The following is a 10,709-nucleotide window of genomic DNA, read 5'->3' as shown; positions in this document are numbered from 1 at the left end:
CATCTTGGCTAGAGGCTGGCTCCCAAATTCCTTGGTTCCTCTTCATCTTCCCAGCTCTTGTCCGAATTTACCCAACTGTCACCTGGACTCACAGGTAGGCAATTCCCAGCTCCTGTTCCAGTTCGAAGCTCATGGTGACCCATCCACTTCAAGCCCTTCAAAGTCTCTGTAACTGGGAAGAGAAAACTTAACAGAGTCACAACAATATCTACACTCGTCAAGCTTAGTTGCATTACAACAACATTCACACATTGCCAGCACTATCATCTCAATTCTCTTTCTGCCGGTGAAATCAACACAAGTCAATAGACAGGTTGCATATGTCTGACAAAGTAACACAATTCAACAGATAAAGTCCTTCTATTTGACAAAGTAACAAAAACAACAGACAGGATGCTTCTGTCTGACAAAGTAACACAAAAACATATCAACACAGACAGAACAGACAAAGTGCCAGACACCAGAAGTGTTCTTCTCAGTTCTGCTCAGTCCCAGTTATGCTCAAACTTCATATGTCATCAGCTCTTTCCTGTTCTGCCCATCTCTTATGTCCTTCTTGTTTGGGTCTTTGGCAAGTTACTCCCACTATGGGCTTCACAGGTTCTGTTTCTAACAAAGAGTTGATATGATCACAGACAGGGCTCAAATGGCAACAAGGTGCTAAATACCTGAATAAATAACTGAAATAAGGAGCTAAATACTCCTTTGCTTGCCATTATACCTCCCTGTGTTCAGCTCCTCTTCTACAACCTCCTCACTACATTTTCCAGCACAGTGAACAGGTTTATGATCCATCATAGGAATAAAAACCTTTTTATTGGTTTATTGCAGGTTATTCAGCAGGTCTCAAAAGTCTTCATACAGTTTTAAGCTGTTAAAGCATAACAATAGAGTATTCAGTAACCTCGTAAATGCTCAATTTTAATTTTTGAGGCCTATGAGGAATTCATATCACAAGAATATCTTGAGTTTTAGGAAAGGTACTTCGTATGATTATGATACTTGGTATGATTATGATACTTGGTACTGATAAAGAAAAAGTTTAGCTATCCTAAACAAATTTTAACCACAAGTTGGAATGATGAACTAGGGTAACATAGACTGATATTCTTTGTTCTTAATACTACTTTGGCATTTAGTAGATTTCACTTCATGGCTACACTCCACCTTTCCAGACTGATTATATATTTCTCAAATTCATACATTGTCTTCTTTAGCCAAACTGGCCTATTAGCTGATTCCTGTGAGCAAAATTCTAACTACTGAATGTCTGATGATGTATAGATGACCCTCCCTGCCCTCCCCACAATTATTTCTCTCCTCTTCTTTTCATCTAAGTACCCATAACTATGTTCTTTTGAGTTTCAGCTTCAATGCTACCTTCCAAGGGGCTGATGGTAAAAAACCAGCTTTTGGGGGAGAGGGGGCAGATTACACAAAACACACTTTTTATTTTAGTCTGCCTTACCAATATTTCCTCAATAATAGTCAGTTAACGGAAAATAAGTAAAAGAAGACAGTAATAGAAAATTAAATCATATCATGATTTATAGCATTTGTCAGTTTCTGAAGAGTAAATATTCACACTGAAAAGTTAACTATTATCTCTCCAGAGCTAGTATAAGCTGGCCCCTGCATCTCACTACACTTCCTACATGTTATCTTTCCTGACCACCTCACTGCACACACATACACTCACACACACACACACACATACACACACAAATGCACGTGTGCACTCGTGTTTGTTAATGACTGGTCACAAATTATTTATGTATATAATTTGTATCTCAACAAATCTCCTTTAGAGAACTAACCTGCAGGTTTTTTGGGGCGTTTTGTTTGTTTTTTTGTTTGTTTTTGTATCCTTAGTGACTGCCTGGCATGCAGTAGATTCCTAAGCTTGTTAATTGATTTATTCTAAGCAAAGGTGTATAACAAAAGGTGTTCTAAGGGTCTATAATATCTGTAAAACCCAGAAAATGTAAAAGAATAATTTCTTATCTAGATCTGCATTTCATGAGTGTAGATAGATAAAGAGGTAAGTGCCCTGACTTTGGCATTCTCTCTTATGCCCAAACAGTATGGAGAGGTCTATTGTTCAATTAAGAAATCAGAAGATATTAACAAAATCTCGTGCTATTTCCATTCAAATTGATAGCTGTGTCGAGAATGGATTGTAGAGGGGGGATTCTGGAAACAGGTAGATCAATAGCTTTGCAATTGTCTCTTTAAAAGTGATATGAAAAATTGTGGGGCGGTTACAGTTTGAGTAAAGATGGCAGACCTGAAAGATTTTGAGGTGGTGGAATCAGCAGGACATGGAAATTGATTGAATATGGGGGTGAGAGAGAAAAAAAGTTAAGGATGTTGTGAATCTACATAAGGAGAAAAATAATGTGATTGATAGAAATAGAATATTAAGAAAAATGGGTTTGGGATAAAGGTAACAACTTTTATTTTGAACAATCTGTTTCAGTGTCAGACATCTAGGTGTAGATGTCAGATAGGGATTGGGGATATAGATTGGAACTCAGGACAGAAATATAGACTTGAAAGATCTGGGAGTTGGAGGAATTAATGAACTAAAGCTAAATATGATCTTACACTATGATATAGCAGGCAAAAGAGCTACTGTGATTTGGGGATTCATTCATAGCTCCTAGGTAAAATTAGTTTATGTTGCTGTGGAGAAGAGTTTGTCTGAAAAGTTCTTTCCTTTCTCTGAAAGGAGAGAAACTGGTTCCTACTATACTTTACTCTTCCCATTGTATAAGTTTAGGCATAAACTTTCTTTTGACTTCATATTCTACCCCTCATCCCTCCTTTTCCAACACATCCAAGACTGAAAGTTGCCTAAGGGGCCCATGTTTAAAGCCACCTGGTTACAACAGACTGTGACCTTAATTTAGAACAGAGACAAAGTAGTGGTCCTCAGTTCCATTCAGATCTTTTTCTCTGCTATTTCAAGGAGCAGCCAAATTGTTAATATAGATTATTTGTAGAAATGACCACAAGTCAGAGCCTCCAGATCAGCTTAAAGGCTGATTATCATGACAAAGTTAGAACCTTGACCTAGCTACATTGTGTATTCAATATGTATTGAGTCAAACCACTGGCGTCTTCCATCCATACACTTTATATGTAAATAGTGAAATATACAAATCAAAAACAAATGTGATCTGTCTTATATTTAGCTATAAATGACTAGCTTTAAATTAATATTGAAACCAACAGTTTAAAAGAAAGAAAAATCAAAACACAACTGTGTGTGTGTGTGTGGCTTGTAAACATCACCCCTTTCTAATGGAAAAGGAGTCAGGAAAAAGGGAATGAAGAGAATAAACCATTCTGTAGGTCTCCTCATTTCTTAAACAGAACAAACCCCCACAAAGTTCACTCTAAGTTCTTTTATCCATAAAGCAAAAGTTTGCCTCTGAGTCGTTGACCATTTTGACTATTTAGTTTCTCTTTTGGATTTTGATTGCTACTCCTTCTCCATTGGTACTGTCTGGGATGTTCTTGCCACCACTAATCATAGAGCTCAGTTCTTCTTAAAAATGAAAACTTAACATCATGCTTAGCCCATATTGCTAATTATAGGACGGCAATTCAAAAGGCTTAAGTTTTCATCATTCTTTTTCCCCCTGTTTAGCTAGAGCCACTTTTGCTACACAGAGCTAATGAAGTAATAGACTCTGTGCTCCACCCTGATTGGGTGACACCTTGGATTCTGTGTTCACTTTGGAGTACCACTGTATTAGAAATATATTGATAAGCACAAGTGAACAACCAGGATGGTGAAAGCCTTGAGTTCATGTGTTATTGATTTAAGGAATTATAGATGTAGGTATGGGGAAAAATAGCTTCAGGAACACACCTTAGCATGTAGAAAAGGCTTTAGGCTTATTTGATTTCATAAGAGGAAGAGAATAAAAATGGGTAGAAGGTGAGAAAGGAAATTTTAAGTTTAATTTCCAGGAAAGATACTATTTAAATAATAAAACTGCAAGAGAAAATGAATAATGTGTTACAAAATGGAAAGGACCTCAAAATACTGCCAAATTTGATACTCTGAAAGTAACTATAATTTTTTTTAAAAATGGACATTTTAAAAAAGAGGCTTTCAAAACAGCTCTAGAAAGAAAACTATATCTAGAGCAATTATTTCTTTTTCTAATACTTTAGACAAGAGAAATATAATAAAGGGAAAGAAATAAAGCAGCTAATAACAACAACAAAAGAATAGCAACTGATAAAACATTAAACCATTTTTTTCTTAGCATACTGTACATGAGAAGAAAAAGAGGAAAGCAAAAGTCACATAAAGTGATGTTGGAGAATCAGGCTTGAAACAACATGGACTAAATGCCAAAACTCCTTGTCAACAGATATAGATAGACAGATAGATAGACAGATAGATAGACAGATAGATAGATAGATAGATAAATGGATAGATAGATGGATAGATAGATAGATAGATAGATAGATAGATAGATAGATAGATAGATAGATAGATAGATAGATAGATAGATAGATAGATAGATAGATGTTGCGGGCGTTTGCCCTTACAACAGATCTAGACGACTAGCCCTACGGCCCTCTTACTTACCCATCCCGGGTCTTCGGTCGTCACCGGCCCCTCACGGGGAAAAACACCAGACAGAAGGCGGAGGAGTGAAGCGGGGTGGTTTATTCTTCAACAGTTACATGGCGGAGAGAGAGAGAGAGCCCTCTCACACGAGAAAATATATAGCGAATCCGAGCCAATCAGATCGCAGTCTTACATTTATGGCCTTATATGGTGATCACCCCATGGCCTTATATGGAGATCACCCCATCAAGCTTATACATATTCATTCAAAGCAACCATGGCACCGCCCAAAGCCCCTCCCCCTCCCCCATTTTTCTTTAAAGCAAACGATAATCCTATATGTCAAAAGAATCGGCAGTGCAGACTGCTAAGTTTCTCGCTACAGGCGACACAGGTAACCATGCTTCTTACCCGAAAGACCACGGAAAAATCCCATTACCACTCAGGGGTCCTGTCCCAAGGACTCTGATGTGCGGTGCGGGGGCCTCTGGCTTGGGTCACCTCCGATTCACTCAAACCTTACCCGTCGTAGGACACCGACACCCTGGGTCCTGTCTTAGGCGGCCGAGGAGGGAGGAGTTGCCCGTCATGGAGTCACCCCCGTCTTACCCCAGGTGTCACACGTCCTCCATGGCCTGGAACCATACCTGAGGATCTCCCCCATCTTGGAGGGTAAAAAGGGCCTGTTGGGTCAGAAGCATGTAGCCATCCTGACGGCGCCGTAGCTTGCGAACACAATACAAAAGCAAAATAATTACAAGAACAAACACCATGGTGGAGGAGGTTAAGCCTCCCCACTGTGAGAACCAGGTTGTAACATCATGCAGCCACCTAGACAGTCCGGAAAGAACGGCAGGATCGACAGAGGTGGAATTCACCGATGCAATAGCCAGTCTTAATTGTCTTATCTGTTGTTCGTATTCGGCAGACCAATTGCCTAGGAGGAGAACGGAAAGTTGACGGGACAGGTTAGCTGCTCTAGTAAAATTCTCATACAAAACGGGAGTAACACATAAACCAGGCATACGCAAAGTACATCCAACTTGGGCTACCTCCCAGAGGACATCAACCTCCTCCTGAATCAGGTCCACCCTCTGATTCAGAAGCATCATTCCGGTATACAGATGCCCATTTATTCCCTCTTGGGCTGTTAAGGCCATGGTAACGGAGGCGCTCAGATTGGCAACCGCCGTCGCAGCCGGCACAGCATAGGCCAAACTGGCGGCTGCTGCAGTAGCCGCAGCGGCAGCAACAGCAATGGCGGCAATAATGGCAGCAGAAATGCCGAAGTCTCTTTTGGGCCTTAACTGCAAAGCAGAATTGGTAATGTTAAGTGGCCAGGGAACCCACCATGGGAGGCGGAGGACAACTGCCAATGGGAACGCTTGAGCATTCCAGCAGGAAGAATAAAAGCAGTCATTCTTACATTGGAGAAGAGACTCATTGTGTCCTGTCCGATTGGAAACCAAAAACAGAAAGGGTTGCCAAACACAGACAGGCGTGGGTGGTATCTGTACGTGCTTGACTGGCCTTGACATATTAAAATCGAAGGGGTCCAGTTCTGTCCATGTACCAATTCCCCACCCCATGACCCCGCCCAACAGCATGGCCATGGGGCGCAAATCCAAACAAGCGCCCCCCTCCCCACAGAGCAACCACAAATCAAAAAGGTTTGCAGTGACCCCAGGATCTTCATAATGAAGATGACGCGAGTTTATATCGGAGGTAACAGTGGACATAAGAGGTTTAGCATCTTGGCAAGTCCAGTTGGTTGCCACACCCGCAGTAACATTACCAGAAGGGATGGGAGGGGAAAAGGTAAAAAAACGGGTGCACAGGGACAGCTGCGGGTGACTGGCACTCCGTCCAGGGCCAAAAATCCTTGTGGCGGGAGGGCCGACAGCGAGGCTGGGCGCTGGGCTGGGGCCGCCACTCCCCTCCGCCCTCTCCACAAAGGAGACCACTGTTATCCTTCGCTCTAATCATTGTGCGGGCCGGCCAAAGTCCTCTCAATAAGGAGCTAGTCACCCTCTTGCTTGTAAAGTTGAGGCGGTCAGACCACACAGCCTCTTGAGGAAACAGCCCGACACATGGTGACAGTTCCGGATCGACTGTGGGTGTGATTTGAAAACATAACGTCCCATTAAGTGATATTGTCCTGTTACTTTCCACCGGCCTAGTGTCGTTGTTGAGGTGCAGAACAGGGAGCTTAAGGGTGTTGTTAACTGTAAATAAACGAGGAAAAACTTGTGCCGAAGAAGTCACAGGCATGGGTCTCGGGAAGGTGGAAAGCAGTCCCCAGCGTAATTCCGTCACGGCATTCTCAGCAAGGAGACCCAAGATGAGGAGGGTGAGTCGACAATCTGAAAGACAAGAAGAACAAGAATTCTCCTCACCCCCCAACCTGTCGGGGGTGGTGCCTTAATCAAGATCCCTAACTTTGTGAAGGGGCACCCATTGCTGTACCGCTGTTGGGTCATTATTTGGAAAAAAGGAAAGGTGGCCGGGCCTTCTTCCAACCACTTTTACAGGGCCGTGCCATTGGCCCCCCTTATCCTGCCACATTACCCTGGAACAGGGCAGTGCCCAGTTAGGTGCGGGGAGGGTCAATGGAGAAGAGATGGTGTTCTCACCGGAGGTGCTCCAGAACCTCATGGTGGCAGTGGTGCCGTCATCTCTAACTTGCAGGAAATTTAAGGTAAAGACAACCTGGGCCAACTCTTGACGAGTGACCGACCTGCATATTCCCCCTTTCTGTTTAAACAGGACGGTCTTAAGTGTACGGTTTGCCCGTTCAACAAGGGCTTGCCCGGTAGGGTTGTAGGGGAGGCCTGTAGCATGTAGAATAGAAAATTCAGTACAGAACAAGACAAAAGCCTCGGAAGTATATGCCGGGCCATTATCAGTCTTTAAGGCTAATGGCACTCCTAGGATAGAAATCATTTCATAGAGATGGGCAATAACAGCTCTGGTTGACTCACGAGGCTGTAGGGAAGCAAAGACAAAAGATGAGAAGGTATCAACACAAACATGGATAAACTTAGAGCCGAGATGTGTAACATCCATTTGCCAAAGCTCATTGGGGGCAGTACCTCGGGGGTTAAATGCGTCCTCCTTAATGCGAGGGCGGAAGGGGGCACACACAATACATGACCGGACAATAAGTCTGGCCTCGCTCTTCGGCACACCATAAAGAGCCCTAAGAGACCGAGCTGAGATATGGAACTTAGCATGTGCCAACTGTGCAGGGGAATCTTTCGGGGGGAGAGAGGGTGGGGAAAGGCTAACTGCGTGGAGGGCCTGGTCCGCTTGTGCGTTCCCAGAGTAAATGGGACCCATAGCCTTTGCCCGTGTGTGGTGACATCAAAGTGGAATTCTTCCACAAGCAGAACAAGATGCTCAAGAAGGACAAAATGTTTCACTTTTGGGTAAATACATTCTTCATACCAGGACCAGAGGAAAACTCAGACAAAGCAGAAAATGGAAGTCTTTGTGGAGATCAAGAGATTGATAGTATTTGCAGTGCCGAGCGGTCAGATAATGACAAGGAATATCTCATACTCACATTGTCCAAAAACGATCTGGACAAAGCGAACAAAGACAAGGCCAACAGATACTTTCTCCAAACTTTAAGGTGAAGCTTTTCTTCACAAAAACTGTAGAAGAGCCGTCAAACCCAGAGGCCAGCAGCTCCACCTCGGTCACGCCGGACGTTAGTGACAATGAGCCCGATCATTATAGATACTCGGACACCACTGACTCTGACCCAGAGAACGAGCCTTTTGATGAGGATCAACACACACAGATCACAAAAGTCTGAATATTTTTTTTTTCAAGAGGGAATAAATGGGCTAAAGGAGGGTTCAATCCTATCATTCCGCAAAAGGGAGCCAACAATTTTTTGTAAAGCAGTGAGCTTCTCGGCTTTAAGGGGCCACTGCTCAACCCAGACCGGGCGGTTATTCGTCCAGGTCAGTTTCGGGGCGAAGCTCAAATCGAGAGTGGTCCCTATCCATTTCCCGGTAAGCAGTCCGGGGTTACTAAGGAGAGTTGCATTTGCGCAAGGACATCCCGCCCCCACAGAGCATAAGGCAGCTTGGGGAGACACAAAGGAGTGAACCTGCCTGCATTATCATCCACCGACCACGAGAGGGCACGAGCCGATCTCTGAGCTCTCTTGTTCCCCGCCACTCCCTGGACCGGCGTGGATGCAACCATCAAGGGCCATTCTTTCCTCCACTGATCCAAATTAATGACTGAACAATCAGCCCCCGTATCAATGATCCCTAAGATCGGATAATTCTCAACATGAATAATCAAAGTGGGACGGTTCAAAGTGATGGAACGAGCCCAATTCAATTGGCAAGGATGCTGGGATGAGGGGCCGAAGGGAAACGCCTTAGCAATGATCTGATCAGCCCGTATAGAGACGGGGGTGCAGTGTGGATTAACCAGGGTCAACACTGCCTCCATATCCTCTGCTACTTGGGGGGGACCTCAAAGTCAGGAGAGCCTTCTAGGCCGGTCACTACAGCTGGGTGGAAAGGCAAATGGGCAGGGACTGTTATCGCCTCTCCAGGGGGAAGTGTAAAGATGGAGGGTTGTTTTCCAGGAGAGGCCCTGACTCTTACAAACTGAGGATAATTGCCGCTTAACGAGGATGGGGGAGGGGCCCTGCGGCTGGGCCCCTCCACCCGCCGTTTCCCTGCGGTTGAGATCCGGGGGAGACCCCGGTCTCCAAAGGGGCTTGTCCGTTGTCCTGTTTGTTCTTGGCGTGACAAAACCGCGCTATGTGGCCAAGGCGTCCACAGTTAAAACACTTAGGAGGTGTTCCCCTGGAGGTGGCTTTGCACTGGGCCTTATAATGGCCGTATTGACCACATTGAAAACAAGCCTGCCTGCCGGGACCTTTCTGGGCTGACGAGCTGAGTTGTTGTATAGCCGCCAAGAGGCTCTGTTCCCTCTCTGTATTCGAGACTGTCAATTTTTCCAGCGCCTGTACAAGCTGGAGGTCCCTATCCTGGGCAGTGCAAACCAACTGTGCAATCGGATTTTCCGGGGGCAGGTCCATTAACTTGTCTATGACGTCCTCCAAGGGGGCCTCCGATGGCAGGGATGCCACCGCAGCTGCCTCCCTGGAGCGCAAGCCTTCCTTAACCAACTGCTTAATGAGTATGTCCATTCCAGGGCCGCTGCCTAGGGTCCTATGGACCATCTCCTGAACTTGGTTAACAAAGGAAAGGGGGGTCTGATCAGGTCTTTGTTTCAGGCCGACTAATTTAGGGCCCCCTGTCATACCCTTGGCAGAAACCTTCTCCCAGGCCGCTATGTGTGCGGCCTTGACATCATCTAATTCTAACTGCCCATAGGCTGCCTGCACGGCCGGGTTGGAAAAATGGCCAGTGCCACAAATTAAGTGCTCAGTGTCTTGAGGGGCCCTGCCGGGTCTAAGTCGGGCCAAATGCCTGGCCTCCCTCTTCACTTGTGCCTGGAAGGCAAGATGCATAGCAGGGTCTAGACAGGACATAGCTAGCTCGTCAAAATCCCCCGGGGTCCAGGGGTGAGCGGTCACTAGGTTCATAAGTAGCCTCCTAACATAAGGTGAAGAAGGGCCATACTTAGTCACCGCCTCTTTGAACTCTTTCAGTGTCTTATATGGGATGGGAGAATGAGTACGCTGACCCGTAAGGGGATCAGTCAAAATGGGATAGACATCCCAAGAGGCGAAGTCCACCTCCGCACCCGCCTCCGCCGCCACACGGAGGCTCCGCCTTATTAACCCCTCTCCCTCACAAATATTCTCCTCTCGCCTTTTCTCATAATGAGGAGGCGGGGGCAGAGGGCAGGGAGGGGCGACATATGCGGAACTAGCAGCGAAAGACGGGGCAGGACAGTAATTGCCTGGCAAACAGGAGGTGCTTGGTGGCAAGGCGGAGGTAAAGGGCGCGGAAGCGGGGAGCACGCCCCCTGCATCCGTTTCCCCTTTGTTCTCCCGTCTCTCCCTCCTCTCCCAATGTGAGGGAGTGTCCTTCCGGGTCCTTCTTCTCTCCCTCGATCCCCGGGCGCCATCTTGGCGCCCACTCCTTTTACCTTCATCTTCCCCTTCTGAACTGCT

At 45.4% G+C, this 10,709-nt stretch overlaps 1 pseudogene; it reads left to right on the top strand.

Moving 5' to 3' along the window:
• The first annotated feature begins 7,624 nt into the window (after positions 1 to 7,624).
• Positions 7,625 to 8,430, top strand: LOC138144091 (phosphatidylinositol 3,4,5-trisphosphate 3-phosphatase and dual-specificity protein phosphatase PTEN pseudogene; annotated as a pseudogene).
• Positions 8,431 to 10,709: the final 2,279 nt, after the last annotated feature.

This window comes from Petaurus breviceps, unplaced genomic scaffold, assembly GCF_028583685.1.
Source record: "Petaurus breviceps papuanus isolate PSGF00001 unplaced genomic scaffold, PetGlider_PUasm1.0 90686, whole genome shotgun sequence".
Taxonomy (NCBI): domain Eukaryota; kingdom Metazoa; phylum Chordata; class Mammalia; order Diprotodontia; family Petauridae; genus Petaurus; species Petaurus breviceps.
Note: the sequence above shows the minus strand (reverse complement) of the source record. Positions and strands in the feature narration are given on the sequence as shown.